The sequence below is a fragment of the Gallus gallus genome, chromosome 13, assembly GCF_016699485.2.
Source record: "Gallus gallus isolate bGalGal1 chromosome 13, bGalGal1.mat.broiler.GRCg7b, whole genome shotgun sequence".
Lineage (NCBI taxonomy): Eukaryota > Metazoa > Chordata > Aves > Galliformes > Phasianidae > Gallus > Gallus gallus.
Window position 1 is genome coordinate 3,559,526 of NC_052544.1, and position 17,681 is coordinate 3,577,206.

The 17,681-nt window shown below is 40.4% G+C and overlaps 1 long non-coding RNA gene across 1 annotated transcript; it reads left to right on the forward strand.

The window, feature by feature from the left end:
* Positions 1–3,395: 3,395 nt before the first annotated feature.
* LOC121106729 lies at positions 3,396–10,910 on the forward strand. Its single transcript, XR_005839583.1, has 2 exons — positions 3,396–9,725; positions 10,447–10,910. It is a non-coding gene; the product is annotated as an uncharacterized LOC121106729 (long non-coding RNA).
* Positions 10,911–17,681: the final 6,771 nt, after the last annotated feature.

Here is a 17,681-nt window from a genome sequence, read left to right on the forward strand (position 1 = left end):
ACATCTTTTCCTGTGAAAGTATCTGTTATTTCCTGTCCTGAATAACAAGGTTTCTAAAGATTAAATGAACTTTTGGAAAAAGCACAGCAAGTTCATAAAAAGCCCTTAATCTGAATGCTATAGGAAGCCAAATTACAAAGTTTTTTTTCCACATTTCAGACATACTGAATTAGATACAAACAATATCATTCATAATGCGCCTATTTTCACATCGGAGAAAATGACAGATACTAAAGGCAAATGTCCCAACTCAGACAAATCAAAATACCAAATACTGTACCATTTAATGAGCCAATTGGTTTCAGAGGTGTGGGACAACCTGTAGCTTGTTCTGCCTACCAAGATGCAGGTTTCTTCTGTCTAAAACCGATGCTGTTCATTATGCTGTAAACAAGAGAAAGAAGAGCCTGAAGAGGTCAGTAGGAGAAGCAAGCATTATCAAGGCTGATGGGAAAGTTAAAAGAATTTTCTCCCACCATCTTGTTTAAGATCTAACTGTTCTAATAACAGGACTGAAATCAAGTTTAGTCATTTTGTTCTTGACATGAAACCCTACGATTTCATCTTTATAAAGATGCTTCAAACAGAAAAGAAAGTAGCTGCCAAAAGACAATTCTGAAAGATCCCCATGAGGGGGAAAAAGCCCACCTGTCCAATCTCTTGGCATTTATTATCAAAACTCCTGACAAGAAATGAACTAATTGTTCCATTATATTGCATAAGTTTCTAATACAAATCCATAAATATTAATTCACGTAAGAAACTTCTTGGCAGCTATTTTGAGTTAAGGACAACTGATTTATTTCCAGATCAACGGCACAGTTTTCTAGGTAACCATATTTAAAAATCATAACTTTCCTCAAAAGTGCTCCTAAATGTTATCATTGTGAGTAGATCACCTATCAAGTTAAGAAAGATAGGAAAAGGTAGATTTATTCAGAACAACCTAGAAAGAAATATGGAAAGATTTTATTCAAAGTTCTTAATTATCTTGCAACAACACTGGTTGTTAGAATACAGAGACAAAAGTACTCCTGCAGGCAGCACTAGATGGTTTTTGCTTCCCAAAATTTAGTACATCTACAGAAACGTAAGTGTAAGTGATCACAGAACGTATGGGTCTCAACTATGATTAATCTACAGCAGCAATTACAAGGAAGTTCACATTGCTTATTATTTTTGACCCTGTTTCTCTTTTTTCTGCTCTTCTTAGAAATGTCATTTTAAAATTACATCTCTGTGTGAAAGCACTGAACTTGTACTGTGTTCTCCTATCTTTATTCTTTCCCACAGTGCACCAGTTTTTATTTCTGATGAGTACTTAAATCATGTTTCTGTTTGCTCTATCAACCACTTTCTCTGGCTGTAAGCACAGTGAAACCTCTGATCCTCACAGGGAGTAACCATTGAACCTGTCAGGGTTAATGGTATTATGGGTTGCAGGTTTTACTCCACACTCTCCAAAAGGCAGGAGGAGAGTCCTGTAGCCTGACCTCCATAGCTGTGCTGCTTGCCAGAGAGGGTAGGAGGAGGAATGGCTAAGGGAGCCAGGCACGCTTCTTTGTTTTCAGTAAACATTGCCTGGAAAATGGGCCTGCATTATAGCACAGATTACAGACCAAGATAGATAGCGGTTGGCTGTGCTAGAGAAGCTCTCTGAGAGGAATGACAGAGTTGGCCTCAGGAGGAACGTGCCAGAGAATCAAGCAGCAGTTGGTGCACACCGGTCTTGGTGTGGTAGCTGAAGGGTGTAGCAAGAATAGACAAATTAATTACATCCTCTGCTACCACTCCAACTGTGCTTATTGCTTTTCTGCACAGCTGAGAATGCATCAAAGGCTCAGTCTTTGTATTGTCAGCTACCCCCTAAAAATGATTTTCGAGGGCATATACGCTATTGTAACTGCATCTCATTAACCAAGGCACTGTTTGTGGTGCCTTTGAAAGCAGTTTCCAGCTGTTTGGTATTCCATGGTAGTGTGGCTGCACTGTTGGAACAAGCTAGTTCAAAGACAGATGGAGAAGTCTGCACTAATTTCAGCACATAATACTTCCTTTCTCCAGATGGAAACAGCCTGACCCAAACCAATTTGGATTCAAAGAGCAGTGTGAAATGCATTCCTAGGGAAGCCACTGAAATGGTAGAGCAGGTTTGAAACTCTTTTACTGAGGAGATGACCCAGTCTAAATGGAGGCAGAGGGATGGCGACACTGCAGGTGCAGGACATGTCCTGTATGGTATGTCCTTTTGGGGGAGTACGGTCTGAGTGCCTGGATCAATTTTTGTCCCAAACCTACATTTCCCTTGTGGAAGGAAGGCAGGAAGGAAGGAAGGAAGGAAGGCAGGAAGGCAGGAAGGCAGGAAGGCAGGAAGGCAGGAAGGCAGGAAGGCAGGCAGGCAGGAAGGCAGGCAGGCAGGAAGGCAGGAAGGCAGGAAGGCAGGCAGGAAGGCAGGCAGGCAGGAAGGCAGGAAGGCAGGAAGGCAGGAAGGCAGGAAGGCAGGAAGGCAGGAAGGCAGGAAGGCAGGAAGGCAGGAAGGCAGGAAGGCAGGAAGGCAGGAAGGAAGGCAGGAAGGAAGGCAGGAAGGAAGGCAGGAAGGAAGGCAGGAAGGAAGGCAGGAAGGCAGGAAGGCAGGAAGGCAGGAAGGCAGGAAGGCAGGAAGGCAGGAAGGCAGGAAGGCAGGAAGGCAGGAAGGCAGGAAGGCAGGAAGGCAGGCAGGCAGGCAGGCAGGCAGGCAGGCAGGAAGGCAGGAAGGCAGGAAGGCAGGCAGGCAGGCAGGCAGGCAGGCAGGCAGGAAGGCAGGCAGGCAGGAAGGCAGGCAGGCAGAAAGAGAGAAAGAGAGAAAGAGAGAAAGAGAGAAAGAGAGAAAGAGAGAAAGAGAGAAAGAGAGAAAGAGAGAAAGAGAGAAAGAGAGAAAGAGAGAAAGAGAGAAAGAGAGAAAGAGAGAAAGAGAGAAAGAGAGAAAGAGAGAAAGAGAGAAAGAGAGAAAGAGAGAAAGAGAGAAAGAGAGAAAGAGAGAAAGAGAGAAAGAGAGAAAGAGAGAAAGAGAGAAAGAGAGAAAGAGAGAAAGAGAGAAAGAGAGAAAGAGAGAGAGAAAGAGAGAGAGAGAGAGAGAAAGAGAGAAAGAGAGAAAGAGAGAAAGAGAGAAAGAGAGAAAGAGAGAAAGAGAGAAAGAGAGAAAGAGAGAAAGAGAGAAAGAGAGAAAGAGAGAAAGAGAGAAAGAGAGAAAGAGAGAAAGAGAGAAAGAGAGAAAGAAAGAAAGAAAGAAAGAGAGAAAGAAAGAGAGAAAGAAAGAGAGAAAGAAAGAGAGAAAGAAAGAGAGAAAGAAAGAGAGAAAGAAAGAGAGAAAGAAAGAGAGAAAGAAAGAGAGAAAGAAAGAGAGAAAGAAAGAGAGAAAGAAAGAGAGAAAGAGAGAAAGAGGGGTTTCTTTTGCCTGCAAATAACAAAGTTTTCAGTGAGTGCTCCGCAACCATAGCATAGTTCTCACTGTATGGTAGTCACTGCATACACAAACAACTGCTTTTTTGTTTGTTTTTTAGGGGATTATGGCTACACGTTTCTAGGGCATTATTACCTATATTTAAGTCTATTTCATAGTTAGCTAATTAGACTGTGTTTTCACTGAGGAAATAAAGATTTCTGGATAGAATCTATTATTTTTAATAGTCACGTATCCCAAGAGTTCAGAGATCACACAGTCAAACATTCATTACGTTTTGTGCAGGAATGCATTGTGATGATATTTTTGCCTTGGAAAGCACACAAAACTAGATGAGCAAATACCATTACTCCACTCCATGAATCAAAACAGTATTTTCCAGGGTATTTACACACATCTGAATATACAGTCACACAAGACTATGATGATCTTCTTTCTGAATCCATTAAGACTTGACATTTTACTGCAAAGAAAGGTCTGCCCATAGTTTCATTCTAAAGGAAATAGCTTTGAGTTTGCCCTAATCCTTCCAAGGAGATTGAGCACAGTAAGATTCAGCCACTCACCACATCACAGGAAGCTAGTTCAAAAGGTGGAATCAGTGGAAGATATACTTTCCAGTGGACTAGTAGGTCAAATCCTCAGCTAATTGAAATAAATAGGCCAAACTGCTTCACCTACAGATAAGATCCTTCTTTCCCTGGTACACTGGTGAGGGAGGTAAATGTAAGAGCCTGTTTCTCTCAGTGTCTGATTTCTTCATGTAGCTGTTTTCCCTGGAAGGTTCTTTTACCATTTCCTACATGAAATGCTGGATTGAATATCTATCTCTGAGATGTCTCATTTTCTTTAATGCCTACAGTTTACCAAAATATTAAAAATAGTGCAAAATCATAAATCTCCTATTACTTAAAGCCTAAATTAACATAATTAAGACAACTGCTTTTTTTCCAGTCCATTTCTTCTCATTTCTTCCAGAAGGCAGATTCATTATATGCAGGAGAGCTTGTAACTACCAGTGAAAGAATTTCTGGAATTGCTACCACTCAAGTTCAAGATGAACACATCATCACTTACCTGAATATTACCAGCTGTCAAGGCGACCAGTTTTGTGGTTCATTAGAAAGACCAAGTCGTAATGAAAAAAATTTATAATGTTAAATGCAGTCATCAAGAGAAAAGGTGAAACAGAAAAGATTCCAATGGGGACATTAGGAGAAAATTACAGAAATCTTTAACACAGATTGAAAATGCCAGTGAGCAGAGCCATGAAGTGAAAGAACAAGTCTCACTATGTTTCCAACATGGAATTTACACTGTAAAAAAGAACAACTGAAGAACACACACAGATGTTTCTAAACTAGTCGGGTAGATACCAACAAGATATTTGCAGGACAAGCTTTCTCTCTGACTGCATTCAAGCCCACCTTGATACCACCGCTGCCTTGTCTTCATGTCAAGTGACTATGCCTTAAGTATTGCACAGGGATCCCTTGACAGTATCTCTTCCTAGATACTTTGTCACCCACTGAGGTAAACAGAATTCACTGTGTGAATTTCTGATGGCATGCCCAGCACAGCAGATTAACTCTGAAGACAAAGCATACTACTACGGGAGCTGCAACACAATGCTTCTCCACCCACAGCCATAGCTTCATCTCACTTACAAGTAACCAGCTACTTGTAATGCCCTCACAACCATCAATACACAGTCTGATAGCTTTTACTCTTACGAAGAAATAAAATCCAGTTAAATCCTTCCTTTTGGATAATAACTCATATCACAGTGTGCACTCGTAAAAGTGGTGCTATTTTATTTAAATATTGTGCCTTAGTTATTGTACAAGCAATATAAATTTTATTGCATGTTTTATTGTTACATAGCATTCCGTGCAATAAAGGCATCTTAGTCACTTTTTACTCTCCTGAAAAGGATTGCTTTCCTATATGACCAACGTGGCAATAAGCATACCTCACTATGGCTTTTTCTTTAATATAAGAAAGTCCTTTTCATGCTCCACTACCTATTTTCTTGTGTATAAAAATCCTGAAGAACTGGTCAGAGGTTGAGGCATAAACTCAGCAGCTCTCTGTCATCAGACCTCAGCAGCCCCTTCCATGAGGCCCATAAGAAGGAAATTCATTTCCTGACTCTTCCACGCTTGCCTTTCCTGGTAAGAATAGCAATACGAGAGAACATACCAAAGGAATAAGGATGGATTAATTGCATTAATTAGTGTATATAAACTGCATGTTCATTCCCTGTGACATTATTTTAAAATCAGATTTTTATAAAATTTTATTTTTCAGCTAGAAATAATTGATCATTATGGCAGCCATGGTTTTGGTCCATCCAGAATAATGGCATAGGGATAATGCATTGGTAGAGCCAACAGAATTTTAGTAAGTAGTATAAAAACCAGCAACTGTCCTGAGTCTGCTTTGAGGCAATTTTACTGTCTTGACTGCTGGATTAACCAATATCCTATCAACTGTCCTGGATCATCAGAAGCAAATACCTTTAATAAAAACCACCACAGATGCAATGCTAGATTTGTTAGACTTCATCATAAATTACATTAACTCTTTATTACATTTACACAGAGCCCCTTACCAAGTGAGGAATTATTTGATTAATCCTTTTCTAATGTAAACAACCAAAACACCAGCTCTCCCAATTACTCTGCCTGTACTAACAGAGTCTACTAAGCAACAGCTGTTCAAACATTTGTTAAATCACTTCACAGCAAATAAGATTGCAGTGCTGCATGCCTGTTCCTCATTTCAACTTTACCACAGCAATACTGCACATACACTAAAAACACATGCCGAATGCACAAGTATCTATAAAAACTATTTCATCTTAATTAACAACGTTTTAGAGGAAACTGGGAAGTTCAATCGGTAAGAAGCATCTAAAAAGTTGAAAAAGACAAATAGATTCATTCATTCTGAAATATAATTCCTAAGAATATGCACACAGAAGTGAAAACAACCTGGCCTTATACTTCAGTGCCCAAAGTCTGACCTGACTATTGTTATTTCTATTTTTTTTAAGCAATGTGGCAGAACAGAGGGCTCTCTTGAGAGACACTGAGCAAGCAGGTGGTGAAGAGAATGCCCGGTTCTAACAGAGGCATGAAGTGACTTGCAGGAAAAAAGCGACTAGAAAGCTGGGGAGCCCTTCTGGCTTCCCAAAAACGTCCTGATCTAGAATTTCTTAGTACCGCACCCCTTACACTTATACAAGAAAATGTGAAAATCTTGTCTGAATTACTGAGCTCTGAATAATGAAAGCTTTCTTTCTCTGCACTTCTTCCTTTCCTTCAGGGAGCTCACCAAGAACTTCACTGATGAGACAAGTAAACAGGTCACTGTCTTAGCTTGCCGATGCCTCTTTCTGTGCTCATACTCCAGGTCTTCCAGCCATAGAATACTTTCTGGAATTTGTCAAGAGTGATGCCCTTGGTAACAAACCCTTCTCAAAGCTGAGACTACAAGCACACATGGTTCCTTCCAGACACAGGTTTTTCAGAATGGTTGCCCCTGGAGTCATTATCCCCCAGCAAAATGTCAGGAACCACATCACAGTTTTACACAAAGGTGAAAGCTGAAGAATCCAGCAGCCTGCTGGCTTGCAAAGCTGCCTTCTATCTTGTTGACAAAGGTCTAATGGAGCCTTGATACCAATGCAAGAAAAAAGTAAAGGTTTCTTCACAAGGCAGGTGTGCTTCGAACACCACTCAGTGTCTTTGGAGAGTCCATCCCTACCCATTTACCCCTTTAGATAAATTTTGTCTTCTTCTTACTATTAATTTGTCTTTTACTATCAAATTACAGACATTTCCAATTTTTTCCACGTTTCTGCTCTTCTCTCTGAGAAAAGCACAATGCACTGTATTCACAGATTTTATAACGCTGTAATAAAAGCCCTGTACCAGACTGTATTTACTGTCTACATCAATCATATTTGCCTTCATCAGTAGCACACTTTCAGGTGCAATGGCATACAAGCTACATAAACAGCACTGTCACTTTGACAATAATAAAGCAATAAGGAACACCTCTAAAACAAGAAACCAAATTCCCATAATTCAACTCTGACTCCTCCTCTCCAAAATCCTTGCATGAAGCTGACAAGCAGATGTTTTATTCTAATGTCATGCATGGTAACATAGAATATAACGTCACATTAGTATCAATGTGGATACTATAAATTGTGCCTTGTATTCTATGCATTCTCACTTGACATGAAAAACATACAGAAAACAAAATATGTATCAATAAAATATGTGTATTGTTAATAAGCTTTTTGTTTGCAAAAAATACTTGCAGAAACAATAGCACTCATCTTTCTTGTGCTGGACATCCCACTGAACACAGGGAGATCACTCTTCTAAGTGCAATTGCTCTGCTGAGGATCATTCTCTCAAAGGTATCACAAAACGTATGAAAACTGATATCCACTAATTCAAAAAGTAACACTCCTAAATGTTTTAAATGCTGACCTGGACTATACAAATATCAAACATTAACAAAGGATGCTCTTCTGAAAGATAAGACCACAGTTTCTCTTATAATAGGGGAGATTCTACAGCTTGACCTCCTTTAAAAGAAAAGCAAAAAACAACATACAGCACACACAGCTGTAAAGCTAGACCACATTAGACTATAAAAGTAATCAGGAATCGCTTTGCAAAATGTAGAAAGATGGCTTTACTTTGAAAGATCCAACACTTAACTCCAAGCAGTTTGAACAAATAGCTTGCTGTGAACTACATCTCACGCCACCTAGGTGCTGTGAAAGTGACTGGAGGAAAATTCTGTTTTATCAGAATGAAGACTTCAGTTCCGATCACTGCTGCTGAATTTCAGGGATACGCTGAACGAGTTACTGTGGCCAGTTCTGCAATCAGTGAGGTCCTTAGGAAAAGTTCTACTGATTCTACTGGGAGTAGCACGTAATTATTAAGCTCTCTGCTTCAGTAAAAAATTCAGATAGCTATTATTCTTAACAGCCTAGGGAAGAAAGATCTTCAGACAACAGATTGGATTGAATCCCAAAGCATTACTATTGCACTAGTCCAAAAGAAAAAATTACATGCAAGAGGGCGATTTTCAGCGGCTCAAGTACATATTCTAGTGAAGAAAAAGGGAGTTTAACTGCTATTGGATAAGTGGGAGATAGCAAACAATGTTAGCATGAAATTACTTTCTCAACATATAATGGATTTTTAATTTTGTTGATAAGTAACTCTTGCTCTCAAAATCAACAGGACAACTAGATGACAAGATTAAGCCAAGCTTCCAGATCAGACCTGACTCACAGAACACAAAGCAGCCCAGGAACTCAGTTCAGCTGTTACGTAAACTTGGGTTCCGTTTGGCTTCTGCAACCTTAAATGGAATCTATAAACTACCAAAGCTCCTCAAATCAAAAGGAACTCAAGACTACGTTTCATATCTGGATTTACAAACTGCATGCTTTCTGCCTGGATACCTCACCACACCCACAGATTATTTTTAATGCTTTTCTCGTAAAAAGAAGACTTCTGTTAAAATATCGAAGGTTGAATCATGTTTAAAGACAGAAGGCAAAGGTATACAGGAAAGCATTAACCCTACTAAGCCAAGGGTCATTCTCAGATTTTTACTGACGTGACATTGGAGAGTTCCTAGCAGAACTCAGTAATGAAACAATTCCTCAGAGTGACACAAGCATGCTCCATTTACAGGAGGAAAAACTGTATCCTTGGATCAAATCTAGGGAACCAAATGTCACAGTGGTTCCTATCCACTGTTCATACTTCATCTACACATATATACCTGTTCTGGACTTTCCCCTCGTAGCATTCTATGCTTGAGCTGGAGAATTTAGCAGCTTGGTCAACATTCCCTGGATATTATCTCAAGTTACATTAAAAATAACTCTTAAAAATTAATGCTTTTGCAGAAGTTTTCTGGTGAGAGCACAGCATTGCCAGAGCACAGGCTCCTGAAAAGAGGCTGAAGAACCATTGGATACGAAGCCAGAGCCCGTGCACAACGCCCTGCAAATAGAGGTTTACAGCTTCTGCACTCATTCCCTGAGAGATGGACAGCTCAAGGAAGTAGAAGTACTGTGTTGGAGTCTTTCAGGAAGCAGATCTGCTAAACCAGGGGCTTTGTCCAACACACACAAAAAAAAAAAAAAAAAAAAAAAAAAAAATCCCCCTGAGAAACAAAGGAAGATGTGAAGAGATGAGTGAAAAGGCAGTGTGTCAGCAAAGGAAAGCTCTCCTAGCAGGTGTGTGGGAGTAACCTGCTGAAAGATTGAACATGTTGGGCATTTTTGCGCTCTAGGACAGGAGATACTCATGTAACAGTAAGAGAATATTTTACACTGTATGCAAAAAGGGCTACACTTCAGTTTTGTAACTTCACTGCTTTTATAATCGTAGATGTTTAAGGAAACAGGAGATAAGATGGGCAGTAGGAGGGCAGACTGCTTATCAGGCTTACTGTGTAGATGGGGAGACAGGCACAAGCCTTCAGACACACAAGTTCAACTTATCTCTGCATTTCCCTCTTTATTTTTTCTGTTTTTGCTGCTTTCCTTAGCAGAAAGTCACAGAAGGATTCAAGAATTAAAATTAAAAGTTAGTTGCCAGATTCAAAAATGAATACGTTATAGAGATTCCCAACAAACAAAATAAAAACAGCACCAGAGGGGAAAAGTGTAACTATGAAATATGTGTTTTTGAGCAACTGGGCTCTTATTTCTCATTGGAAATCACAGTGACTTAATTCTTTTGGGCCACTCTGTAGTTATAAACTATAGATCATATTATTTATCTAATGAAATAATAAAAAAAGGTAGACATGACCCCTTGTAAGACTGCAGTGCCATATGTAACCACTTAGTTTGTTATAGAGCTATTTATTCAGTTTACTGTGTGTATTTTGACTGTATACATAACATAAGAGCTAGATCTCATGAGTGATACAGTTTTGTTTCTATTTTCAAGGACTGAGGGAATGCTGTCCTCGAAGCTCTCCATGAACTGTCTGAAAAGGCTTTCTGATGGGATCACAAAAAGCTCAAGGGGAAAAAAGGTCAACAGAAACAAGCATAAATTTCAGCAAAGACAAAGTCTGCATCATCTTTTACATTTCAAGATCCCTATCTGCTTAGAAACTCGATTGCTCAACTTCTAGTTTGCATGTCTTTGACAACCTTCGTTGAAATCATATGCAAATACTAAATTTATTACAGTTAGGGGTAACGTGAGATGCTTTCTTATTCATTTAATCATATCCATCTGTTAATTCCAGAAGATGGTAGCTTTGAATTGTATTGTTATTTGCATTACCAGGAATTGGGAGTAACCTAAGTATGTGGTTACTTCAGTTTTATTGAAGGCTGGGTTTTTGTTTTGTTTTTTTTTTTACTATTTTGCATATTAAATGTAGACAACCTGAGAATCTTGAAGGAGACTGATGGCTTTCTGTTATTCTCTTATCACTTGTCACATCAGAATACTGAGACAGCTGGACCACCACTCTGAGTCAGTGTAGCTGACTGTACATTAGACATGTATGTCATGCATAAAACCCATGGAAGATATTCACACAATACAGTAGCAGATCTGCTTCCCACCAAATATTATTCCTTTTCTCTAAAAGAAGACTGGACTCATACAAGTATTGTTAGTTAGCCAAGTTAGTTGAAAACTGGAGGTGAAGCAGCGTTGCCCCTCTTTGTACAGCATTATTATGTTGGTTCAGAAGTATCTTCTAGTTATTTATTTGATAAACTCAAAATACTGTGAAGCAGTTCTAGCTAAGGTAATACAGTAAAAAACACTCTCAGGTCAGCTAGAGAGTGCCTGCATGGAGCTGCGCAGCTGTCCCATTGCCCAGAGCAGTGCTGGTTACAGCATACGGGCAGCCTGAGGAGATGGGCTACACCCCTGAATGCGCCACTGCATTTCCATAAGCATTCATTGTGTTCTTTCCATTAACAATACATTTTAAAGTTGAAAACCATGAACATGTATGCTTGGAACATTCAATTTGGGAAATTGGAAAAGTATATTCATCTCCCGTGACTCCTTTTTCTCTACATTCTTCTTTAATAAGGTCTCAGTATTTCATAGCCACTGAAGAATTCAAAGAATGCCATTAACCAAGATACCACCCTGCTAATTAAAACTAAATACTTGTTCTGGAAGAATTCCACAGCAAATCTTATGTCTTACACACAGAAACCCTTTTTAAAGACAAAATTATTAAAGCTTTCTATTTTCCAGCTGATACCTCATCCTTCCTTTTTGCCTTCGGATTCTTTGTGCAATAATTACTTCACCAAAATCTTGAGACTGGAGTCTCACCAATATTCTTCCATAATTTATAAAGCCCAGCTTTCACATTTTCTTCTCAAGAGTTTTTTTTTTTCTGCTTTTGAACTATGGCTTTACCTGTCTTTATTACAGGGGATGGAAAAGGGAAGAAAGAAGGAGAGGGCATAAGGGAGGGAATGAATTGCTGGAATTTACCTTTACTTGAGGCAAGGAAAGAAAAAATTTAGAAAGAACAGTGGAAAAAAAAACCCACTAAATCAGAAGTAGCCCCCAAGCACTCCATCATCCTGAAGTTTACATATTTTCTATTTTTGTTACTTTCTATTTTTCTTTCTAGACAGACAACTGGAAATTGCCACGCAAATTTTTTTTCCTAGAATCCTGCTTAGTTCCTGAGGAGTGGCAGGAAGTCTAAAAAGTCTTTTGACCATCCAAAATGCTGCTGCATTACCTCTGTGTAACAAAGCATTTCTATCACATATATTGTAAATATATCTGGGATCCTGTCCCTTTGCTTTAGAAATTTTAGACTTACCTCATTCTGACTTTAAAAAGAAAGATTTCTGTCCATTTCCCTGAATACAGGGGAATCATACAGCTTAGAGCTTCAGCACGACCCTTTCAAAAGCAGCTGTTTTCTCACAGTCTACTGTGCCTTCCATCATGCCCAAATGTAGCTGTAAAGCAGTAAGTTTCAAAGAATTACCTTAGGATCATGTGCCTTTCTTCCACTGAGTTTTGCCTCATACCCTCACACTTTTGGTCAGCAGTGCCTTATTATTTCCATAATAGTTCTTCATAATGTTATTTAATGATGCTTACTTTTACACCTAGAGGAAGGGAGCTTGTCAGCCATCAGCTGTAACTGATGAGAAATACCTCACAGCAGCTGTGAAAATGCAGAGCTTGCTCTGCCTGCGCTCATTAGGGCAGCTATGCTACACACCTGGCCTGTGAACCAGGGTATAGAGGTAGGTATGATGTGACATGCATAAAGCATTTCCATGTCACTTCCAATACACACGCGTGTTCCAGTTTACACTGAAACAGTACATTATATTACAGTGAGATTAAACAGATATATCCTGTGGTATTCTAGTGATAAGTTCACTGTTGTTTGGAACAATAGACAGATCTTATGCACATCTCTGTAGAAGGGAGACTGTAATGAAAGTACAGATTGATAAATACAACCACATCTGAGTTGTTCACTGAATTGCCACAGAAGATTCCATTCTTAAGGATTCTACAAGCTTGTCTGGCTTCAAGACTTCAGAGAAGGAAAAGGGTTTGTGAATTAACTAAACACGGAGCTCAGAAAATGCACTTCATTGAGAAACCATTTGAAACATTTCATTTAAGAGTTTCTGAAATGAAAACACCTGCCTTGTGCAAACTGAGAGCAATGAGCTTCCCCACAACACAGCGAAGGTTCTGTTCTCTCTGGTTCCTCAGCTGTCTCTGCAGCCTGTGAAGCCTTCAAAAGACCTTCAATCTAAACCCAAACCAGGAGCTCTAAAAAGTACCATGACACATTTTTAAGAAGAGTTCAGCAGCTGCACTGCAAAGCACAATTCAAACCCCCTTCAGTCCCCTGCTACCACTTGCTCTATAATAGCAAAGTAACAATGGTTCATTTCGTTAATTCTGTAGGCAGAATGTTAACGTTAAAACAGTGCATGTCCACAACCTGAAGCGCACGGTGCAGGTGCGATGCTGACGGGACCTGCTGGAGGCAGAAAACCGCCTCTCCAGCTCCGTTTTTTACCTTTGGGAGGACAGGCGCTGCAGAGCCCGGCTCTGTGGGACGGCAGCAGCAGGAAACGTCCCTCCACATTACATAGCCACACACATTTGAGGCACTCTGTGCAAAACGCTTGCGCTCAGTGCTGGTCGAGGGGCTTCACAAGGAGCTCTGACCTGGGGCGGCGCGGGGCTGAGGGGAGCTGGGCGCGAGGAGAGAGCGCGCGGGCGGGCATTGGCGGGAAGGGCGCTGAGGCGCTGCCCGGACTGAGCGCGGGGCGCTGCGGCTGCACAGCCGGCCTCGGTACCTCGGTACCCTGCAGCTCCCCGGGCAGGACCTCCCACACCTGTGTCACTGCGAACAGCTCTTGGTCTGACCTTCCTAGGGAACTACAGTTACTGAGACACCGCAGTCTTGCTAGAAATCTATAGTAGATCGTTGCAGTTTTTGCTGTCGATACTCCTGAGATATTTTGTGTGGTTGCTGTGTTTTGTTCTGTGCAGAACAGTGGGTGAAGACTGGCACGGTGTTTCAGGCCCTTAGCTTTCTGCCTGCATTTCTGCCTGAAGGCCACGTGCTGTGGTGCATCTTGCTCGCAGCCCAGCTGCAGCCCAGCCGTGTCAGAACGAAGGCAGGCACACTGATTTGCTATGTCTTATTCGTGACAGACTCAGACTGTTACTCTCACTTAGTTTCTTAGCACTTGAAATACACCTGTTTGCTAGTCATGGTCAAAGGATTCTTCTTGGAATTAAGCTTATATGACACATGAAAGATTCCTCTTTTCCTTCCCTCTTCAAAAGGAGGAATTGTGTACTTTCCAGCCTTTGGAGTGCTTCAGCCATTTTCTTTTGTAGCCTAGAATGAATTGCACTGAGTTTTATTAATTTAACGTTTCATCATAGTACAACCTAATTTGCTTTTTATTCATTTTAACCAGAGCTTTTCCTTTCCTGTTGATCCTTCTGTTCTGCCCCACCTCACCTCAGAATGCATGCTCCTGCTGTGTCCTGGTGTAAGGCAGCCTGGCATCAGAAAACTCGCAAGGAAGGAAAACAGGACTGAGCTTTTACACACTGTGCTGAGGCAGTGGCACATGCTGCCCAGAGAAGCTGTGGATGCCCTATCCCTGAAGGTGCTCAGGGCCAGGCTGGATGGGGCCCTGGGCAGCCTGATCTGGAGGGATGCAACCAGCCCATGGCAGGGGTGTAAGAACTACATGATCTTTAGGGGCCCTTCAAATCCAAGACATTCTGTGAAAAGCAGTTAGATTAGTGCAATACTCTTAAATACGTATAGAGGGGTGAACTACATTGTGCTGAGAGAAGGTACTAGAGCTACATCTCATATAGTTCTGGTGTTACTGATAATGCAAAAAGGAAAGGGTTGTTGGCCTGGTCTTCCTTTTGTAAGCTAGTGCTTTAGATGCTTCCTGCATTTCTGTAGCAAAAATGTGGGCAGTTAATAGTTGCAGTACATTATATGTTGCCCCCCGTTCCATCTCTGTCATCTGAAGGGCAGATAATACATTGGCTAACTTTTCTGGCATATACTAAATGATAAACAGGCAACTCATTGACCCATGGAAGTATGAGAGTTCAGATCGCCTCAAGTGTCTTCCTTCCAGTTTTTAAATACTGTACATGAAGCAGTAGAAAAGCTGTGGGTGTATTTTTTTTTTTGTCAGACTGTCTATTAAAGAGCTGAGTGCTGATGTTACACTGCCTTCAGGCATGCTTTATAGCCTTCACATTTATATGTTAACCTGCTTCTTCAGTAATACAGCAATAATTCAGTAACACAGTTTAGTTCCTGGCAAACACAGAAAGTTAAATCATAGATGCAGCAAGAAAACCTCCCCTAATAATATATTTATATTGAGCTTTACTAAGCCGCTTTTAACCCTTCTTCAGTTTGCACGTAGTGAGTGTTGGAACTTACTTTTCAGTCACACACAAGATGGTTCTTCCACAGCACATTCTACTGCAGTGATGCCACTAATCTTGCCTCATCTTGTTCTTCAGTTACAGTTGACTAAGCACAATAGCTTGCATTCAGGAAATACAGTCGCACTGAACTTGTAACATGAAAAAAGTGGCTAAAGCTTCCATTGAGAAAGATTTGTGTTTGAAAATAGGTTAGGTATAAAAATGCACAGCAGCTGTCGTCTTCTAACACAAACTTCGTGTGAAAAAGCAAGAAATTCATAGCAATACTTACAGCCTTTTGTTTGCTGATAGAATAGGGATATATTTCTGTAAAGGAAGCAGTAAATGTGATGAACAGTGATTTGCATGTGCTAAAAGAAAGGGAACTACTTAATTTTCTTTGACTTTTCACAGATAAACATTTTCCTGGCACACTGCTCATGATTTCTTTAATTTATTCAACTCACAAACAATAGAAACGTTATTTTTGAAACATGCTGACAAGCTGAAGAAGGCCAAAACCAGACCTGAGTTTCCTGAGACTGTTTGGTCTCCATAAACGTTCAGCAAGTATTGAGCAATGTCAGTGGGTGCCATTCAGTTCCACCCCTGTGCTTCATATACACTTCCATGTCAGAGCCACTGGATCAGACTGCCCCTCTGCTGCCTGCCGTCACACGGCAACACAGTGTAATGGAATATGGGTGGGAAGGTTCAGCCTTTATCACCATCACAACAACATCCACCTCTGATATCATGGGCCAACATAATAAAATAGGAGGCATTATTTTCAGAGTAGCACTCACAGAAATGGGTTTAAATCAACGAATTGTGAAGGATCGGGAGGAAGTCATCAACTAGGCACTTTTCTTGTTATGCCTGTTCTGCAGCAGCATCACCATCTGTTGTTTGGGTCTAAACACTTCAGTCCGACTGTATTTTCCCTGAAATAGTGATTGATTTGCTCTTTTAAATGAATGTCTTCCTTCACCATGCCCATGCAGAACCCAAGCACTTGCAGATAGGCAGACCTGTTTCTGTCATACCTACATTGAATAGCATATTAGCAAAAACAAATGAACCACTTTCAGCTTGCTATTTGTTAACAAGTGTTTTTTCAGCATTGCAGTAAAATGAGTAGAGTTCCAGAAAAGTCTGAGAAACGTTGTACCTTCTCCCACCCTCACTACACTAAAAACAGCAAGACCCCTGAAGGAGCGACTGCTGTTCTGCACTGACATGCTGTTTGCAGTTTGTGCAGTTCTGCTGAAGCAGATATGTAGCCGATTTGGGCAAGCTCAGGTCTCTGCACTGCTTGTTCACTCCGGTCAGATCTAGGCCTAGTCAAAAGTTTGTTTCTATATGTGAACTTCAGCTTCCATTCCCTACAGGTGGTTTATAGAAATTACCTCCCTCCTGCAGTGGCTGGTTTCTCTAAAACCAAGGCTATCAGTGGAGCTTTGTGTGCTATAACACTGCAGTGCCCTAAGGCATGATTAAGCCATTTGTTTACATATAAACATGTGGCACACTCCACCTGGACCAAGTGTTTGTTTTTGCATAGTTAGCAGATAACAGGGCTGTAAATGTTATTGCTAAATATTATAAACACAGATATATGTTTCCCCCCCCAGAATTGTGTTTTGGGCCTGATTCTCATCTTGACTTTTAGCAATTTTGGGTGGATATAACAGAAACCTGTGACTCACATATGCATGAACTTAGGATAAAGCTCCGGTTTTCTTTTCAGTAGCATCTATACTATTTGTATTGTGTGGTTTCTTGGTTTTTTTTCTTCATTAAACTTAGTATAAACAATTTATTATTACGTTATTTTTCAGCCAGATGCAACCATTTATATTTCAAATAATGTATTTATTTTAATCTTGTTCAATTCAATGCCTTATTATATATCCATACTGCGTAATGAACATTATATATTTCTGACAGTGTTACAGGAGCAACTATTTCTGTTTCTCTCTATTTTGTATTGGGTTGTGTGGTTTTTTTTTCCCTAAAAATGTCTCTATCTAAAGGGCTGTTAACACAAATACATTTCCCCCATTATTTTTCCTTCTGCAGATTCAGAATGCCTCACTTCAGAGCAGCTTTTGGTGTGTGGATCCCTTGCAGTGTCTCAAGTTGCCACGCAATAATCCTCTGAAGGTGTATTTCAGTGGTGTGTAGATGGTATTACAAGATTTATTTCAGCACTATCACATTCATGA